The sequence below is a fragment of the Perca flavescens genome, chromosome 22 (assembly GCF_004354835.1).
Source record: "Perca flavescens isolate YP-PL-M2 chromosome 22, PFLA_1.0, whole genome shotgun sequence".
Lineage (NCBI taxonomy): Eukaryota > Metazoa > Chordata > Actinopteri > Perciformes > Percidae > Perca > Perca flavescens.
The window spans coordinates 23,341,457-23,362,818 of record NC_041352.1 but is presented as its reverse complement, the minus strand read 5'-3'; the positions used below and the strand labels follow the sequence as shown (position 1 = coordinate 23,362,818).

At 39.2% G+C, this 21,362-nt stretch overlaps 1 long non-coding RNA gene across 1 annotated transcript; it reads left to right on the top strand.

The window, feature by feature from the left end:
* Window positions 1-1,767: 1,767 nt before the first annotated feature.
* LOC114549382 (uncharacterized) lies at window positions 1,768-21,210 on the top strand. The gene is made up of 5 exons (XR_003691544.1): window positions 1,768-1,931; window positions 13,807-13,883; window positions 18,977-19,078; window positions 20,829-20,943; window positions 21,047-21,210. It is a non-coding gene; the product is annotated as an uncharacterized LOC114549382 (long non-coding RNA).
* The last annotated feature ends 152 nt before the right edge of the window (window positions 21,211-21,362 follow it).

The following is a 21,362-nucleotide window of genomic DNA, read 5'->3' as shown; positions in this document are numbered from 1 at the left end:
GGCTGATGTTTGGGGAAATGATGCATATGACACAGAATTTTTCCATTTGATCGAATATTGCAGACATTTTTGAAGATCGTACAAGGCACTAGATTAGCTCAGAAAAGATATTAACTTATTGTGCAGTTGAAAAACATATTCATGTCAAGATGTTACTCGTATATATTAATAATGTTCATTTAATAATCTTCTAATGGCATTTGTTAATCCCCTGGTGGGCTGCTTGTGTTTGCCTGAGAGAGAGAGACAGAGAGAAACTAATGCATTGCACCCAAACATTGTAAAATAACTATTTTAAATTCTAGTGGACATCCCAAAGTGTTGGTGTAGGCTGTTGTTTGGGGAGATGTGTGTGTGAAATGATGCACATGACACACGATAGAATAGCACAGCCATTCAAAAAACGTGGTTTCGCTTTTGAATATTTCACCCAGTTCAATGAGCTTCAATAAAGAGCTAAAACACACTGATACAGAACATGTGATACTGTCAGACTCACAGCGTGGAATAAGATAATGTGTGTGCGATAAGATGAATTTAAAAGCTACTTAAGGGGCTACAAAAGGGAGGAAATTTATTTCACCGGGTTCTGCAAAAAGCATGTCAGTAGAAATGATTACAGAAATGCCAGTGATAAATCTGGTCTGTGTGTGAAATCTTATCACACAAATAAAAGTCACAAGGGGAAAAAGATGAACCATGTTTACAGCTTACTGTTACTTGTATGAACAACATGAGGGATAAAACAGGTTTTAATCTAGTTTAAAAAAAGAAAACATTTTCAGAGGTTATGACAACCCAGTACATTAACTACACTGGCTGCATAACAATATCTACTTCACTTTTGTGTTGAATCTCTAATTAGCTAGCGCAATTGTCAAAGAAGTGTTCACTTCAGTTCAGTCACTTTATTATCCCACATCGGATACTTGATATGCAGTCAGGAGTGAAATGTGAAAAAGAAACCCATTCAAGCAACATTCAAATTAACAAGGCAACAATACAAAGACATGAGCACAAAAAGGTTTGCTGTATGTTATACACACAACACCATTTATCACCACTGGAGCAATCTCTAAAAACATAACAAAGTACTACATTACTAGTGCAAAATCAAGCCGAGTTATTGCACATGGGTGTGAAAAATGGGCCTCCCAGCCCACGTCCACACAGGATGGTGGCGACAAGGACACACTGAGAAGGGGTGGTGATGGGGTGAAGACACAACAAACAGCCAAAATGGATTTGCGGTGAAAATGTAGATTTATTTACAGTGCTATAAAAGATGTCATCCAGCACTCTGCCAACAACAACAAAAAAATTCCCAAAACAGACAAACAAAAATGAACCACTGGGTTTCTCAATTTAACTAATACAGCAACAAATTTAAATAATTTTCTGTATACAACCTCTCAGCAAATTGACACTCTCCCCACTCTCTCGAGGCAAAAAAAAACCCCCAACAACCTCGCTTTAAATAAGGCCCTTCAATTATGCTAATTGGTAGAAACCAATGTGACAGGGTTTTTTTTTTTTATGTATAGTTGTTCAGCAGATATTTTATCTAATCACACACATACATTGAAATATAGTTCATACACCTCAGTACTCATAATAATAGTAACATTACTTTCCTGTAATTGAATAACAATCGCCTTACAATACAGCCCATAATTTTATACTGCTACAATAGCTTTCCCCCGCTCAAATAAACCCTTTCCCCTGCCCCAAACAGGGAATAAAACTAGCATTTGTCATGGGCTCGTGTTCCTTGGGGTAACAAATTGATGCGGGACCAGGAAATGAAAGTAGATGCTATCAGTGTATTGTTGGTGTTTGTGTGCACACTGTATGGATTAACAGAAAGAAATGTGTTATGGAGCAGAATCGACTGGGACCACGTCATTCGCTATGTGGTTTACAGATGTTTGGTGAGTAACTGAAAGTTGTGTAAATAAAGATCGCGCATGAAAGAACCACGCCGCGGTTGCCGGCACCGCGTGTAGTTACAAACATTAGACGCTACATGTGTGTGTGCGTGTAGGATAAAGAGTCAATTTAAATGTTGTGGGACATGTCAGGCAAGTTGGGGAAAAAGAGGGGCTTTACCTTTTCACAATGGGACAAAGGAGTTTTTACTCCTATTGCTCTTGAACCGAGGTACTCTAAAGGCCTGTTCACACCGGGACGAATTTCGCGCGCGATATTCGCCGACGTTTAACGCCTCGTGACTAAACAAAGGGCGCCAATGTGAGTGTGCACACGACGCGAAAAAAGCCATGCAAGACTTATAAAATAAGGACATAATTTTCCTATCTACATTAAAAGTGTTTAACTTCCTGAGGAAGTACAAACGTTGCTGTCCCTTCTTACAGACTGCATCACAATTCACATCAAACTTCAGGTTTTTATCAATGACGCTTACCAGATACTTGTACTGTTCAACAAACTCAATTCCAGTTCCCTTAATAGATGGTGGGAGGGATACTTCCCTAAAATCAATGACCATATCCTTGGTGTTAACAAGGTGTCGTACATTACTGACAGTATTTCCCTTTACAATTATAAATAATGTATTGTGTATTATGCAGAGCTGTATAGTAACGAAGTAGAACTACTGCACTTAAGTACTAAAAAGCTGTATCTGTACTCTACTGGAGTATTATTTTTTTCTCCAACTTCCACTTTTACTTGAGTACATATTTTCAATGAGTTTAATACTTTTACTCCGATACATTTTGTATGTGCTGCATCGTTACTCTTTACTGTTGTGAATTCCTCACGCTATGGAGACTGTGTAGGTTACAGTGTGTGGAGTTACGGCTACGTTAGTTATGTAAGATCACGTTGTGTTTCTTTACATTACAGTTGCCTATTCAGAAGTCAGAGACAATGTAAGTTTGTACTCTTTCTATTTAGTTATTGTTGCAGCAGATGAAGCTATTCCTGAGTTGTTTCAGTCTGCAGTGAGTCCTGAATGTTAACCATTTGACCCTGTGATGTGAAGCTGCTAGTTTATCAGTATGTTGGTAGCTTGCTAACTTTCCACTACATCACACATTTTATTTCAGTATTTGTTAATAAGTGATTAATAACCCACTGTTGTATCAGATAATAGTAGTTATAACAGCTGTGACGTTAATGTACCTTTTTGGGTTTATTTCAGAAACTTCCTTTATATCCAGCAATGTACAGCTTGTGACTGCCTGTAATGCACCGTCTTAATACCAAGTAAAAAGTTGAACTCCAACAATAGTATTTTCAAAATTTGACTGCTTTCATTAATAACTACATAACACAATACTTGTACTTTTACTTTTAGTACTTGAGTAGTCAATTTTAAAATAAACTACTTGCAATACTTAAGTACAACATTTTTTTTAATACTTTAGTACTTCCACTTAAGTGGGGTGCTTAAAGAGCACTTCAACTTCTACTCAAGTCACTTTTTTGACGGAGCACTTGTACTTTTACTCAAGTATGGGTCTCTAGTACTTTATACACCTCTGGTATTATTTAAAGGATATATAACTGACAGCAACAGATTGATAATTAGGTAAAAGTTGTTTGTGTTTCAGAGACTGACGTAACCGCTGCTCTCCATAGTAGAAGATATAAAGGCAGGGAGATGAAAACAGAGTGTTACTCAAAAAGCTGCACATTCTCAGTCAAACTGCCAAGAGATAAATGGAGATTAATAAAGGTGCATGTTGCATACAAATGTAGATCAGTGACTGAATTCATGATTGGCTCATTTGTACCACTTTGTAGCACCGACGCCACAGCCGTCTTCAACACCTGTGAAGTATTTATCAGACAGTTTAAAGAGTCGGTCCTAGTCTATTCAAGGAACGTATCATGAGATTCGTGTCCATAAACTGCCACCCAAGCTGCAAATGCTTGTTAAGGCTAATATCCACACTGATGCTGCTGCCTGAGGGTGCATTCAGACTTCAGTATCTGTCAGGGACCAAGCAAGAAAGGCAGGACAAAGGTGTAAAAATAAATCATTTTCTTTAATTAATTTTTGGTTGCAAACTGAATGAATCTTGATAAACCATAGGAAACAAATAAATAACTAGAAAAGAAAGGGCCCAAACTGAAAAGAGTTCAACTAAGCATTAAATAAACTATGATGTAACCTAAGCAAACAGGGATTAAGGACAGTTTCCAGCTGTTTCCAGCAGCCTTCAGGCTGAACAGTAAATCACAGAAACACTCACATCCTGTTAGGTCTGATTCAATAAAATCTTATCATACCCATATATCAGCTTGTACACAGTCTCCAGTTGTTTTTAAGACAGAGTAGCTGTCAACATGCTCTGCACGAGATCTGTTGCTGATGTTACTAAACAACAGACTGTAGATGATCTGTAATCTGAACCAATTTAGTCTCTCTGACTTCTAAACGTCACTATCAGCCAAACACGTGTTCTGTACACAACAAGACTTTTTAAATCAGACAAATGGCAATTCAAATCCCTCCAATTCAAAAACAATAAAACGTTTATAGAAAACGTCATCATGTTGTGTTGATCAGCTGTTAGATCAGCTGAGAGGCAGGCGTTTCCCAGCATGCCCTGGGTCCGCCTGGGTCTTGCAGTCGGTGGAAAGCAACTGCGCTGCCTGCGTCTCAAACCTGCGGCCGCCTTGATCTCGTGAGGTTATTGTTGCCCACGTGTGCGTGACGTCAGAGCAAGTCGGGATCAAGTCGGACACAAATCTAACCGGCGTGCATTGGGCGGTGATCGCCAGTGATCAATTCTACGCAGACTTGGCTCATCTCGAATGAGCCTAATGACACACAAGGGCATATATACCCACATGTACTACCCTACCCAGACACCAAGGGGAACTTAACTGACAAACAACATTAAACATATAGCACACTTACAAGATACCCAACCTAAACAACCTACAAGGAATGAATTAGCTTGAACAAACACAAAAAGGATTATTGTTGCAAACTCTAAGTTCAGGTTCCCGCCTCCTTTCTTCTCCCTGTTGGCTGTCCTTAAAAGGCCCTCTCTCCCAGGTTTCAGTGCTCGGAGGGACCAAAGGAGACAAACTTAGTGTTATTTGCCTTTTAAAGACAATGACAGACGATTGAGACTTGTGCACCAAACTAAGAAACCAAATGTATACCTTAAATAAAGTGTGTTATTTTTTAACACAAGACTGTGTGTAGTTTCATTACAGTATTTGGAAAATGTCTGGGTTTAAAAATGTGACCAAATATGCTGAAGCAATACTAACACAGGGGGCCAGCAGCAGATGCGGACGCCACAGGAACGCTTATCAGAAGTGGACAGTTGAGCCTCAATTGAACCTTTTATTTAAGTTATAAGTTACAAAATTGACAATGCTTTATCTTCAAGTTCAACATATCATTAAAACTTTCACTGTCAACACATTTTCATCCATGAGTACGCTTCCTTCTGCTCTGTGATAAAGTTGGTGCGTATAGTTCGGTTGAAAGAAAACCGTTCCTACATGAAACTGCTCCCAACCGGGTCTGTGGATTATCTTGGGTAACCGGGTCATTATTTCTGGAAAGAGACATTGCTGTTAAGTTTTTCAAATAGATTTTTTTGGCGCTTAGAGAACCACAAGCCGACTGCCATCTAGTTCCATTGCATTAGACATCTCTAGGGCTGATATCTACTACACTGGGCAACTCACACCAAAACAATCTAGATGGCACTACATGGGAACTGTCCCTTTAAGTCTAGCATTTGTGGTTGGTTGGTTTCAAATGGAGGCGCCAAGCTGGGGCCACATGCGATTTTAGGGGTACCGAATATATTAAAGCTTTAGTGCGTAACCTTTTTATGTTAATGAACGTCGGTTACATTCAAAATATTGCCAAATGAGTTGATTCAAAGCTAATTAAGACTATCAGCTCTACAAAACTCTCTCTGTATTTCTCAGTAGGGCTGTGTTCAGAAAATTGTGGTATCCGGCTACTTTCGAGCGCAGAAACTCAAGTGAACATAATTACCTCTTCTGAAGATCATCATGTTTTTTTAATCCTCCGTGTCCTCCTTGGCTACAAGTAACTGTGTGGAGGAGGGGTGGGGGCTCGTGCGCGATTACAGAAGGCTGTATCATGTAGATCTATCAACAGTGTTGTCATTACTTAGAATTCCTCATGGGGGCGACAGAAACTACACACTATAGCTTTAAGCGTAAGTGTTACATTCCACCAATCCTCCATCGATTTTTTGCTAGATTAACAATACACATTACTACGTGCCTAAACACGATAGGGACGTAACACATATGACAATAAACACAATTATACTCATTCAGTGTTAACCTACATTTTATGTCACTGCACATGAATAATATCCCCTCTTTGAGGATAAAGGTGGAGTTAAAAATTTATGAAAATATTTGCCAAATTTAGGGTGGGTCTATAAAACCAGCTCAGAGTGGGTATAATGTGGTCAAATGTAGTTTCTCAATCATGGATAATCATGGATAATAATAATAAAAAGCTCTCTTCCGACTGCCCATCGAATAAAAAGAAAAAACTAAATATATATATATATATATATATATATATATATATATATATATATATATATATTCTTAAAGCTGTACTTTCATATGGCTCTTTGTAGTTTTGCTTATTTAAAGCCATTGTACTTGCACTTACTACTTGTTGAAAGCACTTAATTGGAAGGCACTTTGGATAAAAGTGTCAGCTAAATGACATGTAATTTAATGTCATGTAACAATCTTTCATCTGACGCCTCACATCGGTGTCACTAAAGTAGATAAAAGTGTAGAAAGTGATTAGTGTTTGATGTTAATCTTTGAAATAAAATCAGTTCTGAAGGGAGTTCGTACACAGAGAACGGAACACCAACAGGATCAGAAATAAGTAAATAATTCCTTGTAAAAAAGGGTGGAAATCCTTTCAACCTCGCACTGCACACATTCATATTGGATAACTAACCAAACAACCCTCTTCGACAGTTGCTTTGATTGACTCTGTCAACACTGTAGTCACAAGGTGTAGTCAATATTTACTCTAAAATCACTTAATCAAATAGAGAAAAAGGTAATACTGTAGTACTATAAGTATTGGGTTCTATTCTCAATGTTCTGCTGAGCCTCCGAATGGCTGCATGGGTTCCCCACTGCTCAGAATCAGAATGCAGAATGGTACATGAGAGAAAGACCTCTGTCACGGAGGTCACCAGGCTCACTCTATTTCTTGACAGGAGCTGACATGGTCCTCTCTCACATCCTCTGCTGCCTCGTGCGTTATATGTGTTGTATCGGGTTGTCTGTTAGTCATTCAGTATTCATGCGCTGCTGCCCAAACTACTAATTACCCACGAGGTGGTGTACAAACCAACCTTTTCTAAGAGCTACTGAATGTTTAATACAAAGCCACTCAAACACTGGAGTTCTTATTAGCACTTCTGAAGAGACTACTTTGTAAATGCACCAGGAATTTAGAACATTGGTTTTTAGATTCTTGAACAGTCAACCGTCAAACACAGGAGACCTGTGTGCGTGTCCCGTTTTTTAATAACTTTACGGAACACATGGAACTATGTTACGTTCCGCGCCACATGTGTAACTGGAAGTGAACCCAGACCACAATGTTTTTCTAAGCTTAACTTAGAAGTTTTGCCTATGAGTTGCAAGTAGTTTAAAGTATTTGTTGGACATTTTGGAAAAATATGCTTATTTGCTTTTGCTTACAGAGTTAGATGAGAAGACCGGTTCCACTCTCATGTCTATATACTAAATATGAGCCTACAGCTAGAAGGAGATTAGCTTATTTTAGGAAAAAGACTGGAAGCAAACCTGTCTGTGAGGAAGTCACTGAAATATGTTTGTGTATTGAACACAAACAAAAAAATGTGTTGAAAATGCAGATTAAACAAATGAAGTATGGCATATTAATTAGTGAGCTTTAGACGCTATCTGTTCCATCCTGCTCACAGGCTAGTTTTAAGCTAAGCTAAACTAATCATCGCCTCAAGAAATCATAATACATATATTTCCCAAAATGACTAATTCTTCCAGTTGAAAGTAAAAGAGCTTTCTGGAGTTGTTTCATTAGAGGGGTTGGGAGATAAAACTAGGCCGTATTTCCCAATAATAAAAAAGATTAAACTAAGATTTCACTTGTGATCCCCAGTCCCGTACCCTAGGTAGAGTTACCTAAGACCGACAACTTCCGGCTTAAAGCAAACTGTATTGAGTCATTGGCCCAATCCCAAAGTGAGCCCTGAGGACTAAGAACTAAAGACTCACAGACTTAATTGATCTCAGGTGCTAAGTGAGTGAGTGTGTGAGGCCACGTGGGCTCAGATAGGTATATATGGGATTGGGACAGCACTTCACGAGATTACATGTTACCTTGGCGACGTTTAATAAAAAAGATGTTGCTGACACTTGCCGGTTTAGGAATTTTCATTTTAAGTTTTTTGCTTTCCACGCAGCCAAGGCACAGGAGACGGCTGTGTGATTCCACATTATTTCAAGCTCTTGTTTTACAAGCTGGAAAACAGGTTGGTCTGTTCCGTGGCCGTGTGTCATGCTGTTGTTTACCTTTGTAATTTCCAGATTTCCCTACGGTCTCCGCGGTGAACGTCACAACGCTTTGAACTGTGGGTAATTCCCTTTGGTGAAGTCTGCAGACTCACGGAAAGGGCTCGGTAAGTGTGTACTCAAACCCTCACGCCCTTTGAAATTTGACATTGGGACAACCCTAAGCCCTTACGAATTTCGCGAGAACACGCACCAAAGTCCGTGAGTCTGTGAGTCCGGACATTGGGATTGGGCCACTGTCTCTTGAGTGCAACCCTAAAGATGACAGTTTCCATGACAACTGGCAATGTCAATGAGAGAGGCAAACGGCAGTTCAATGAAGAACTAATCAACCAAGCTCAGGACAACATCATTTTGTCTTTTCAGCCACATATTTTTAGGGAATCCCCCACCTGTGAGTTGTGAGCTGTAATGACTTGGAGAAAGTTAACAAACTTCTTAATGGTGTTGAACAGAAAGGCATTAACGTCATACTCAGCACCTCATTAGTCGACTCAGACAACAATACTATATACAGCAGCAGCCAACAGAGCTTTAATGAGAATACAAAGTTGTCAGTGCTGTAAAACCAGCAGTCTGCATGAAACAAGATGCCCTGGATTTATTTCCATTACACGGCTTCACCAAACCACAGCCGCGGTCCCGCATAAGCTGTGACACGACGGTGGTGAACATCTAGTTCAATCAACCCAGGGCTTCCCAATCCAGCGATGCGCGCGTTAACATAAAAGAGGCGGTGTTTGCTCCTCATGACCAATTGCAAACATGGACAAGTCTACCAAAGCCGCATATTTTACACAAGAAGAGCAAACGATAATCCTACAGAAATATGAAGAACACAGACACGGTTTGAAAGGCAAAAAGCAATTCAGTCGCTGCTTCCTAACCCAGGAAGGAAAGCTGGCAAGAAAAACCTAACGAAACTGCAACCCTTTCACAATGTTAACGTGTTTAAAACAACTTCCGTTACGTTCTCTGGTTTGCAGGATGCGGCAGAAAGGCCCGTAGAGACTGCCTACTGTATGTACAGGGTCCAGAATATTACTTTTATGCTTTTACTTTACTTTCTACTATGCCACTGCCAATGACGGTCCCCAAACCAAACTTTAATGTGGACGAAGTCAGCATGCTCTCATTACTTCCATTTCAGTTCTGCTTTGTGATTATTCTAATGGTACAGGTGTATTTTTGGATCACAGTACAAGCTTGAACAGCTCCAACATCCTTTTAGATTAATTTATTTCTTTGCATGGTTTTGATGCCGAATGTATCCTCCTGTGTCATTTCACAAAAAGCTGCCCACACATCCTGACCTGAAAAAAGGACTTCGCTTAATGGCAGCTCCCGCTTTCATGTACTTCAGAAGTGAGAGGAGCTGATACTTCCCTCGACTAAACATGTTGCCCCTGTCAACTGATACTGTAAGAAAGAGACAAGATTTGAGTGAATGATTTTCTTGTGATATCAAGAGTTTCATTCTTTGACATTAGACAAGTAACCAAAAGGTTATTTGGGAAAATTACCTATAATTCTGTGTGATATTAACGTTTGAGTATTACCCAAATTACCCAATTATACAGTTTGCTGTTCATATGTTTCTTTCCCTCAGCATTTTGCCAGAGAGAACAATGCCTGACAGACTCTACTTAAAAATGGCATATCCATCATTTATACTGTAATTAAATCAAAAAGTATTACAGTTCCTTTTTTCTTTACATATATAGAGCTCTTTATTCCTCCACCATGGCATATCTCAGACATCTCCACCATTGGTTTTCACAGAACAGAGTTGTCACTGACATTACCGAGCTTACCAGCCTTATCGCTCTTTCTTCCCATTCTCCCATTCAACAGGAGTCTGTGCTCCTTCTGATAATCGCCATTATCGGCAATAACACCAACAGCAGCGATTTAACAATCACCGCTAACTCCTCCAGATGGGACGATTCAACTCTGCTGCTAGTAAAACCCACTTTTCAAACTGGAAAAGATTGCTGTAAAAATGGAATCATGATTACACAGCAGGATGGCTGCTTCTCAGTAATACTGTACTTTTCTGGGTGCAGACTGTTGGAAACCATTAACTGTGTGGACTACAGCGCAGACATGTACAGCTCTTTGACGATGTAAAAAAAACTGGGGTAAATAGGGTATCTATAAATACAAAACTTAAAGAAAATAAGAGTAGTATTTAAAGCTATAGTGTGTAGTTTCTGCCACCCCCATGAGGAATGTAAAGTAAGTAAAAGTAATGACAACAAAACTGTCGGCGCGTCCACATGATACAAGCCTTCCGTGATCGTGCACCCCCCCACCCCTCCTCCACACAGTTGCCTGTAGCCAAGGAGGACACGGAGGATTAAAAAAAACATGATGGACTCTTCAGAAGAGTTAATTATCCTCGCTCAATTTCTGTGCGCGAAAGTCGCCGGACGCCACAATACTGACAAATACAGAGAGAGTTGTGTGAAGCTGATAACCAGCCCTAATACTTAAAAAACTAGATCAGAGTTTTTTTAATCTACAAAACACATTTAAGCGATACAACTTATTTTGATCATGTTGTTTAAGGGTAACTACCGTTGTTTTCAACCTGGACCTTATTTCCCTATGTTTTTGTGTCTAAGTGACTGATGGGAACAACAGTCTTTGAAATTGGTGCAACAGCACTTACAGGGGAATCGGGAAGCTGCCACTCAATCAGTCGTACCACACCCACACAGTCCTAGGAAGAGGTCTAATCAGCCACATTAACCGAAAACACCTGTGTGGGTCTGACAACATTATGAAATGGATTTCTAAGGAGCTTGACCTTTCTGTTAAAGAGTAAGATCCTTTTTTTAAACATAAAAACATCATCAAAAACAACAGGATGCTCACTGGAATCATCAGACCAAATAAATCAGGATTTAAATTGAATAATACACCCATAATCTTCAGAGACCGAGGAGAGTGCTGAAAATAATTAATGCTTGACTGCAGCAGCTGAAATTTTCTTCGAATAATGTGACTTAAAGTAATGCTTGCGGGGTCTTCCATTGTCCACTGATAATTAGTCACAGTGGAAAAAGTCAAAGAAAGTATCTTCTTTTAAAAGCACTTCGCCCACTATGTTCTTAATCAAACTGTCTTTGGTCTCTTTATAGCCTAATACTGCCTGACTCTACGGCTTCATTTTGAGTTACATTATCTATTAAACAGCAGCGTCAGATCTTCCAACAGACTGACCGACTGACTTTATCCAGAAGCAAAAGCTTTTCCTCATTGTGAGCGTCTTTGTTAGACAAGAAATGAAATGTCCGGATAGAAATCTCTCACCAACACTTGAATGGAATGTCATAACATTTGGTACAGACATTCCTATTCCCCATTAAGTGCAATATATGTGGTAATCCTCAGACATTTCATCTCGCGCCATCATGAAGTCAAAAGTTTTATTATTTTATTTTTTAAATTTATTACCAGAAGCAAAACTAATGACATTCTCATCAGGCCCAGCTGCACTTCTTTACTGCTAATTAGCAATTGTTAGTATGCTAAAGGTAAGGTGGCAACCCTGGACCAAACTTTCTGCTAAACATCAGCATTTTAGTATTGTCATTGTAAGCATGTTAGCTTGCTAACGTTAGCTTGTAGCTCAAAGCACCGCTGTGCCTAAAAACATTCCCAATTAGCCGCTAGCGTGCACTGTTGGGCAAGTTACTTAAACAAATGTAATCATTACTATTACGGACTGAAAAAGTAATTACGTTACTTAACTAAATACTCAACACCAATAGTAATTAGTTATACCCAGTTCATAATTAGATATATTGGTTTTGTTACCCAAACCAGCTTCAAAGGTGCCTTTAAACAACTCCCACATGTTATGTATTTAACAGGTGCAGCATGCACACAATATTTTGGTGTTTGCCCTTATTCTAAAAAAAAAAACACAATATTCCAACTAAGCCATTTACATGTCTAATGAAAATAAATATTCCACTAATATTCCCGTTCACTTACACCCATGCAAAGTTTTTCACCGATGGTGGACTTGCTGCAACTTGTTGCGAACACATCCTTCCTCTTTCTTTCCTTCAACCACCTTCTTCAAAGATGCCAGCATTGTGATGTTTGTGCATATCCAAAAACCTGTTGATACCCAAGTCTGTTATAATATTTAGAAGTAGCGGTGTATCACAATCCCACCAGAGATGGCTTTTCTTTCGGGCATGCATCTCTACCGCAGCCTTGCACAACAACCATAGCAATGCAGAGCTGACCGTAAGCCATAAACCGTTCCAAACGGCGGTCAAAACCCTGATTGAGACTCATATTCCATACGTGCTGTGTAAATGTCCAAAAAATGCTTCTAAAACCAGAATAATACCAGCATATCCCACATCATCCCACGTCTCAATTGAAAAATGCTATATTCGGAAAAAGGCCTCAAGTGCAAAAGCCAAGCCAAGTCCGAATATTCTTTTATTTGCATTGTATTTTCTTCTGCTTTTATAAAGATGTTGCAGTTTGTGGATCATGTAGATTGTGACCCTTATTAAATTAAGAATATTGTCATATTCGGAATAATAGTGGAACATTAGTGTGCATGTTAACTACTCAATTAACATGTTAAAGGGTAAATTAAAGGTGCCTACTTCTGATCTCTTTCTACACACTTTATGTTGCATGGAATTGTACAGAAACACTCAACACAAAAGATCATTGATTAATAGATTGATTCTGCCAGCGGTGTACCTTGCTTACTCATTAAACAAGCACAGTCCTCACTCCTCACAGCTCAGCAGCAACCGTTGCCTTTCCGGCTATTAAAAGCTAATTTATCCCATCTTGCTGTGATTGATTAAGACACTTTGAGTCGATAATTTGGACATTTTGAAAGATAGGAAATGCACATGGGAGGGATAGATCTGTCTCTGCCTGCCAGGAAGGCACCTGCTGGAACTGCTTGCATTTGCAGTGTATGAATACACCTTTGTTTTTAATATAGCCTGACATGTGAAGCTTACTGTAGGTGTACATGTATATATGATGGAGTTAAAGGGGGAAAAATAGTACTTTTGTTATATATCCATGTGACATTAAATTAGTTATGTAATAAAGATATAAAGTCAACCTTTCCTGCTGTTTTTGTCAAGCCTGGTTATCGTTTTGTGGATAGTGCATCTACAGCACTATATATAGATATATGGATGAACCGTGACTTTCTGACCTGTCCTCCTTCAGAAGCGTGGATGCACGAGGCTTCATGAAAACCTGCTGTGGCGTTTCTTTGACGGTGGAACTCCTGCTGCTCATCAATGGTAAAGGTCGATGTGTTTCTGTTTCTCAGGGCAACACAGCAGGAAAACACTGACTTCAGTGGAGATACTGAGGAGTCTTCTATGGTGTTGATGTTGAAAACTGAGCACTGACCATCTTTGTTTGGGGGTCTCACTGACCACCAGAAGTGACTTGACTTCACTAACATTAAAGTGCCCATATTATGAAAAAAATCACTTTTTCCGGGATTTGGGATGTTATTTTGTGTCTCTGGTGCTTCCACACACATACAAACTTGAAAAAAAAAAACATCCATGCTGTTTTGAGTGAGATACGGGTTTCTGAATGTATCCTGCCTTCAGTCTCCGGGTGAGCTGGTCAAAATCGGCAGGGCTGTCTACGTCATTGGCTGAAACATTTGGTGCGTGCTAACCACTTTAGCTCTTATCGCATCAGTTATCTGTTTCTCCAACTTCGGTCAGTACAAGGCAGGATTAGCTGGGAGACTTTTTCTAAACGAGGGCGCACTTCCAACTTTGCGTGGAATACCTGCAGACAAAGGACATGTAAGTAGTTCTATACAATTTCTTTTGTAGATTAGGGTGAACTTGTGTGTGTTGTAGCAGTGTCTTGCCATTAAGAACGAGGTGGCTAACCGCTAGTGCCGCTAGCTAGTAGTAGTAGCAGCTAGCTAGTAGTCCTTACCTAGCTACTGCGCATGTGTGACTCCCAACAAAGATAGAACAGAAGTGTGATGCCTCACTCTGTAGCTAAAACAGAGAGCTCAACACACAGGGTGAAAAGAGGAGCTGCAGCAATGTGCAGTACAACAAAAATATGGTGTTTTTTTGTAAACCTATTCTGGTACAACCTCAAAATACAATTATGAACCTGAAAGTGAGCATAATATGGGCATTTTAATCAACTGTAAAAAATAAAAACTTTTATTGAGGTAGTTTTTCACCATTTTTTTTTAAAGAATTGTTTTTTTTTGCATGATTTCTCTCAATGTATGAATGAATGCTCATTGGGCTTTTCTGCATTTCCTTTCTATTGTTTTATTTTATGACAAGTATTTTCTTTTTATAATAACAGATTGGACTAGTATGCCCACAACTGTAAAAAAAAAAAAAAAAAAAAAAAAGAAGATGAATTGATTTATCAAACCACCAACTATAAATGAATAATGTAGCAAATCCATGACAAAGTATATTTAAAAAAGTGATATTGTAGATTGAATTAAAGGACATTATGAGTAAAGAATTGATAGCCCTAATCAAGCAATGTCCAATTAAAATAGATGTATTTATTAATTATTGCATTAATATGACTGGTAATTATAACTGGGTATCGAACCTCAATATTTGTTTTGTACCAACCAAATTGTGTCTGTCACGGAGTATTGAGAAAGACCAAAAGTTTGCATCAGCTGATTTGTCAGAATCGTAATCTTGCTTGTTTCAATCAAATTCAAATTCAATCTGAATCTCGTACAGTAGAAACAGTAGTTTCACAATTCAAATTTATAGAGTGTGGTCTAGACCTACTCTATCTGTAAAGTGTCTCGAGATAACTCTGTTATGATTTGATACTATAAATAAAATTGAATTTTAGAAAACAATTTTAGACAAGGCAAAGTTAAGCAAAGTTTTGTTTGTAGTATTACTGAAGTTTTCTTATGTTAAATAAAAGGCGCTCTTGGTGAAAAACATGCTTAAAATCTTCAAGCATTGTCAAGCATTGGAAAAAGTATTGTTTTTCGACATTGGTATCTAAACTCGGGTATTATATTTGCCCCAGTATCTCCGATGTTCAATAACAATACCCAGCCTCACCTGTAGTTACTGACTAACATACAAGTGAAGAAGTGATATGACCTTTACAACTTATAAATAAACCGCAGCATGCTGTAAAAATAGCCATGAAGATCAAGAATAAACTTTTGTTGTATTTTATTACAAATATTATAATGTATTTTTTTTTAAATAAATGCAAACATGAAGAAACAAAACAAAAACCTCTTCACAGCTCATAGAATAAGAACGCTGTATTCAATAAATGTAGCTCAACCTTTTAGTAGCTCTAATGAGCCATTTGTGCTTCCCCATAGTTGAAAATCTCACCCTTTTTGACAAATTGCCTTACTTATGCATTTGCAAAGTGTAGTGATTTTAGTTTAGTGTTTTTTTCCTGTAATATCGGGTGCTAGTCCTCTTCCTGACCTTTCTGCCCCCCTTATGATCCATTATCTGGAAACTCTGTACTTATTATACTAATTTCAAGTGTTTGTGTGAGTGCAAAATCCAACTCTGCGAAATGATTGCAATTGCAATGTGTGCAGGCCACACAGTGTTCGAGGTCATTTGGCTAATTAACCAAAAATGGTTGAATTCAATCAAATTTAGTGTTTGTTCTGGCTGCACCTGAGCTCTTCATTGTGTTGTCAATGGCATACGCTTTTATACCATATGAAGTACTATTTGGGCCTGTGGCCCTATATAATCTGAGTGACACTTTAATTTACTTTCAGTGTAGGCTGCTGGAGAGGTTCAGAAAATTCACTTAGTTTTTTTATCTGTAAGTGAGAAGTTTGTTTTAATGTGGTTCCACTGTTCTTAAGTTTACAGTGAAAGTTCTTGACAAAGAAAGAAGTTTGACAAAGTAATCTTAACTCTTTCCAGAGCCTTTGATTACATGTTATAGTCTACATCAGAGGATGGAGTTGCTTATTTTGTCAGGTAATAACCACCTGTTATCATGGGACTGAAGTTCCATACGCTGCGCCGTCTTCTCGATGAAGACTTAAAAAAGTTGCAATTAAAAGTGCTAGAAAAAAGGTAGTAAGGGGACCTTGAACTAAATTAACTTAGTCAAACCCCATCAATTAATCTATTATCTGCCGCTTATCGGTGGCGGGGTTGGGATAGCAATGTCTTTAAGCTCCTCTTGGGCGAACCCCAGACCAGATGAGATAATTGAGTAATAGTAGAAATACGTTTTTAGCCATCCTATGGATGTCTGTCGATCGGTCAATCACTTTGGTCCTAGTCTATATTCATGGCATTCCACTTCCGGGATTGCTCCAGGGCCGCCGGAAATTCCACCAGATGTCCGTCACCTTCCTCTTTCTTTGTGTTGGCATTCTAAACTCCGGTGGATTTCTGAGTACTATGGTTGACTGTTCCTCAGATCTCTGCAGGGTAAATCCATAACATAAATCCTTTTGAACGTACACACGTTCCACCAAAACAAGTACCTTCCCAAGGCTATTTTGCAGAGGCACAATTGCTTCGTCCGGCGCCTACGTGGCCCAAGACGATTGTGATTGGCCAATAAACCCGAACATGTTTTTCTTCCGTGGAGGAAGGTCTGGCAACGCAAGACTACTTTGGTCCAGACTGAAATATCTCAACTACTATCGACTATTGACACAATCTACTGGATGGATTACAATGAATCGTGTTTCACACAGTCATGGTCCCCAGATGATAGCTTTCCTCTACCACCATGAGGTTGATGTTTTTGTTTATGAGTTTAAAATGTCCTGACTCTTCTATTGGACAAATGAGAGCTTTGGACAAATGGTGCTGACTTTCATTGTCTTTGTGAACTTTGGTAATACCTTATCTTTTAATCTAGTGCCATTATCAGGTCAACGTTTTAATTTGCCCAATACGTGATATGCTGGTTTAGTATAACCTTGCTCATTCTGCCACATTCTTCTGTCCTAACTCCTTCTCTACTGCCCTCACACACTGCCTTGTATTTTACAAAATTGCGAAATTCCTTCACGTCGAAACAAAACATTATGGGTTGCTCATGGTCAATCGTGATTGTTGAGAACAAGTATAAGGGTAAGGGTAAGGATAACATAATGGAATGTGGGGGATGGGTTGAGAAAGCTGCTCTGTAGTCTGGAGGTATGACAGTGGATACTTCTGTTTTGCTTGCCAGTCGGCAGCAGGGTGAACAGGCTGGGGTGATGACCGGTACATGTTGGCAGTGCGAAAGGACTTGATGTTGTCATGGAATGTGGATTTTCTTGATGGAATTATGTCCTGAATCTAGATTGCTCAACATTATCAATAGTTCATTCTCTGAGGGCAAGCAATCATGATAATGACACAGTTGGGAAAGATTCGTGCTTCAAACTGCATTAAAGCTTCTTGAATATATCTGGCAGGTGTGTGCATCATTTGATCATGATTATATTCACAACATGCATTTTATATGAGCCCGTAAACACAGCTTTCAGGTGATTGGCTGAGGATCTGGGAAGAGAAGGGAAGTAATGGATAAAAGACAGGTGCTGAATAAATAACAGACAGAAATCAGCTTCTCAGCATTCACCCAAACAAATTGGTATCGCAGTTTTGAATGTTTTTTTTTACAAAATCTGGGGAAGAAGGGAGACATTTATGAAGTCAGAAATTAGCTAGTCTATATCGACGACATTCCACTTGTGGGATTGATCAGGTGCTGCCGGAAATTCCGCTGGATGTCCCTCTTTTTAGGCCAGATGTCCCACACCTTCTGCTTTCTTTGTATTGACATATTAAACTCTATGGTTAACTGCTCCTCAGATATCTACAGGATAAATCCAGACAGCTAGCTAGACTATCTGTCCAATCAGAGTTTTCTGTTGCACAACTAAAACCACTTGTGAACATATGCATGTTCCATCAAAACAGGTTCCTTCCCAAGGCTGATTTGCAGAGGCACCGTCATTGTGTCCGGGGCTTGGCGCCGCCCAGGATGATTGTGATTGCTTTAAAGAAATGCCAATAGTGGCCGGGTTGGCTCAGTGGGTAGAGCAGGCACACATATACTGAGAGGTTTATGCCTCGACCCAGAGTTCCAGGGGTCGAATCCAACCTGTGATGATTTCCTGCATGTCTTCCCCCTCTCTCTCTCCCCTTTCTCACCTAGCTGTCCTGTCAAATTGAAGGCGGAAAGGCCCAAAAAAATTATCTTAACCCTTGTGTTGACTTCTGGTCAAATTGACCTTTTTTGATTTTTAATTTTTGATTTTTTTTATATCATAAAATATAGGACGTAGAAATTTAAAACGTTGGAAAAAGACAAGGGTTAAAGAAATGCCAATAAACCAGAGCATGTTTTTCTCCCATCCCAGAATGCTGTGTGGATTTGCCAGCCCTTTCTCCACAGCGCTTTGGAGGCAATCGAGACCAGAAATGAACTGAAGCCCTGAACAGTCTTTTGAGGTTCATAAATTGTGAGTGAACTCAAAGACTTTGTGCAGCACTGCTGTCAGGGCCACTCACTCACAGTCTAGTCCAATTCTTGTTCGGTGACAATGGCATCACCTTGTCGTTTCTTATTAAGATTATTTTTGTCTTGTGTTTTATGCAAATCAAGAACAGATGAAGTTCAGCAGAACTCTGGTTCAGCAGCTGTATTCCAATGAAATATCCAAACAACAGCTGCATTGGATGCAGGAGAGAAAAATATTCTAAATCTATCTATCTAAAAAAAAAACAACCTTCACAACAATGCATTCTTAGTTTTAAAGGCTTTTGAACCCATACTTGTATAGAAATATCAGAACTCATAAATAGTCCATGAGCCAGGGCCCCAAATTTGGGCCATCGGTATCATCTGGGGGGACAAAGGCTCATAGTGATTTTTGGCAAGGTATACACCCCTAATACTAGAAAAATCACGATAGCAGTGCAGGGGTGGTAGCGAATCACTTTTTTTCAGCTCATGAAGTTACTAAACCCCTAAGATAAATTCTGTTTTTGAAATCTGGTGTATATCTGGTTAAGGCTATACTATAGGTATAATCTCCCTCTGTCTATTCCCCATCAATTCACAAGAACAAGAGAAAAAGTATTTTGTACTTACATTTAATACCCCTGGAACTCATTGGAAGTTGATTGAAGATGGCATAGTTGGTAGTGTTGTTATAACCAGTCAACTGAACCAACGATCTTTTCACAAAACTGACAAAACCTTGTCAAAATCCATCAACATTACGTGCATGAGCTACTTTCTGACATTCTAACTAAAAGTGGCTGAATATCACAATACATGATAGAAGCATTTTGTTAAACCACTTACAAGTGTTATGTTGACAACACTTTGGAAACAATTACTTTTTATTACAACTGTACATGAATAAAGAGGCCATATGGCCCTGGACTAATAGGGTATTCTATTTGTCCATTCTATTGGCTCCATTCTATTTTGAAGACTTGTGCTGGTTGCATAAGTATAATTTAAGGTTCTCACATATAAATAGTATGGGTATATTGTACATTTTCTGAATCATCAGAGTTTCTTGAGTATTGAAGTTGTTGAGTTTTGTGTCCCTGGTGTTCTGTCATGCCCCGGGGATAAAAGAAAGCATACAGTTTAGGCAGAAATTGGGAGAAAATGTGTGTTATTTCTGGTTTAAAGAAGTCATGTGACCTCTGTGATTGTCAGACAGATTCAGTACTGGGCTTAAATGAAAGCCTAAAAGGTCCCCTTTCCAGTGATACCAAGCACCATATTATAGAATATTGACAATATCTCTACCAAGAGCCTAAACCAGATATACACCAGATTTCAAAAACGGAATTTATTTTAGGGGTTTAGTAACTTCATGAGCTGAAAAAAAAGTGATTCGCTACCACCCCTGCACTGCTATCGTGATTTTTCTAGTACTAGGGGTGTATACCTTGCCAAAAATCACTATGAGCCTTTGTCCCCCCGATGATACCAATCAACCCACCTGGCTCATTTCATTTCACATTAAATTTTTCAATCTGTCTGAAAATATGATACATGGTTTTCACTGGATAATCATGTTCGGATTATTTTGGTGGCATAGACTGATACAATAAAGACAATAGAGGCACCATGCACCATCATTTAGTTCTCTCACATTAGCTTTTTTTATATATATAATTATGTCATGGTACTGTCTGTTTTCCCTCTCCCCTCCCCCTTGTTTTTTGTCTTGTCTGTCATGTGCTGAGTGGGTGTGGTGCTCCTGGCTCTCTCTCCCTCCTCGTCGGGACACCTGCGGCTTCCTGCTCACCTGAATCCTATCCAGCCAACCAGTCTCTGCCAGATCGCCCATTCACCCAAGTGGTAACACTCGCTACAGCCAGCCTCAGTGTTTTTGGAAAGACTGCCTTTTTGTATTCCTGTTGCAAGCCTTATTTTGACTTTTTGTGTTTCCTTTTGTGTCCAGATTCCTGCTTCAGCCCTAGAAGCCCAGTCTGCCTGTCTGAGCCAACTTGTTTTTTGTTGTTGGACCTGCCTCTCACCTGTCTGCCCGCTCTCAGCCCCAGAGGATTTCAACCACCGTCATTACTCATTGTGTTCAATAAACCACAATACCTGTTCTGACCTTTTTCTCTGTGTCTGCTCTTGAATCCGGACAACCCAGCCTGACAAATTATGCATTAACAGTGAATAATGTCGGGATTTGTAGGAGCGTGTTGACTGCTACTTTCCTGTTGCTATGAGTGAGAAGAGTGGATTGTTTTTGTCAGTGGACAGTGGAC